The sequence below is a fragment of the Elephantulus edwardii genome, unplaced genomic scaffold (assembly GCF_000299155.1).
Source record: "Elephantulus edwardii isolate Elephantulus edwardi_28Jun2011 unplaced genomic scaffold, EleEdw1.0 scaffold00232, whole genome shotgun sequence".
Classification (NCBI taxonomy): domain Eukaryota; kingdom Metazoa; phylum Chordata; class Mammalia; order Macroscelidea; family Macroscelididae; genus Elephantulus; species Elephantulus edwardii.
Genome location: NW_006399982.1, coordinates 4,278,534 through 4,280,158, shown reverse-complemented (window position 1 = coordinate 4,280,158; position 1,625 = coordinate 4,278,534). Strand labels below are relative to the sequence as shown.

Sequence of the window (1,625 nt, the reverse complement as noted above, 5' to 3'; positions counted from 1 at the left end):
TGTTTCTGCCTAAAAAGTCCTTGATAAAGACTAGCTCTGGTTGCCTAAATGATTACAGATTCAGTCCTGGGGATACTATCCGTGGAGGCCTGATAGGACCAATAGTCCCTTTTACAAAGGTTCTTTATTTTTCCTAAAGCAGCCAATCGCCCCGTTGTCACCCTGCATTGCAACTTGTGAACGCGGGCAACTTTTTTCCCCGTTCGTGTGGAGAGTCACGTCGCGCTTTCGTATGCGCCTCTCATAGCGTCCTTACGCAATTGCGCGTGCGTATTGCGAGCGAATAGCAGCTTCCTCTCGTTTCTCTTCCTCCCTCCCACTCATATCCGTGCGCCAAGCTAGTAAAGGCGCCATTTTGGAGAGGCCGCGGGATTCGTGGTGTCGCTGCGAGCGAGCTCTGTCGTTTCATAAGCTTGGTGGGAAGGCCTAATTTCGAGTCCGCGCTTTTCGTCTCCGCCATGTCGGGAGGTGGTGTGATTCGTGGGCCAGCGGGGAACAACAATTGCCGCATCTACGTGGGTAACTTACCCCCAGACATCCGAACCAAGGACATTGAAGACGTGTTCTACAAATACGGCGCTATCTGCGACATAGATCTCAAGAATCGTCGCGGGGGACCGCCCTTTGCCTTCGTTGAGTTCGAGGACCCACGAGACGCGAAGGACGCGGTGTACGGTCGCGACGGCTATGATTACGATGGATACCGTCTGCGGGTGGAGTTCCCTCGAAGCGGCCGTGGGACTGGCCGTGGAGGCGGCGGAGCCCCCAGAGGCCGCTATGGCCCACCGTCCCGACGCTCTGAAAACAGAGTGGTTGTCTCTGGACTGCCTCCAAGTGGGAGCTGGCAGGATTTAAAGGATCACATGCGTGAAGCAGGTGATATATGTTATGCTGATGTTTACCGAGATGGCACTGGTGTCGTGGAATTTGTACGGAAAGAAGATATGACCTATGCAGTTCGAAAACTGGATAACACTAAGTTTAGATCTCATGAGGGAGAAAATGCCTACATCCGAGTTAAAGTTGATGGGCCCAGAAGTCCAAGTTATGGAAGATCTCTATCTCGAAGCAACAGCAGGAGTCGCAGTTATTCCCCAAGGAGAAGCAGAGGATCTCCACGCTAGTCTCCTCGCCATAGCAGATCTCGCTCTCGTACATAAGATTATTGGTGACACTTTTTTGTAGAACCCATGTTGTATACAGTTTTCCTTTATTCAGTACAATCTTCATTTTTTAATAAAAAAAAAAAAAAGACTAGCTCTGTAATACTCCGGCAGTAGAGAATTAACAAGCTGTCCAAGAGACCTAGCAAAACCCAACCTCTCCCAAATCCTGCTACTCACCAGCAGGAATCTAAAGGAATGAAGAGATGTCCAGCTGCTGAGAGAAATGTCTTACTTAAAGCAAAGCAAAATTCTCATTAATGAAAAATCAACCATACTGAAGAAAAAAAAAATCCATGTGTCTCATAATCCCTAGATATTTCAAATCCATTTTGGGTTAATGCCGATTTAACAACTGGAAGAGAATAGAGCAAAGCAGTTTTCATTTGACAGCAGCTGGAGGAAACACTGAATTCAGAGAGACCCCCAAACCACAATCCTTCTAATCTTTAAAGCCAAAAG

The 1,625-nt window shown here is 48.0% G+C and overlaps 1 pseudogene; it reads left to right on the top strand.

Moving 5' to 3' along the window:
- Positions 1 to 368: 368 nt before the first annotated feature.
- Positions 369 to 1,160, top strand: LOC102851645 (annotated as a pseudogene).
- The last annotated feature ends 465 nt before the right edge of the window (positions 1,161 to 1,625 follow it).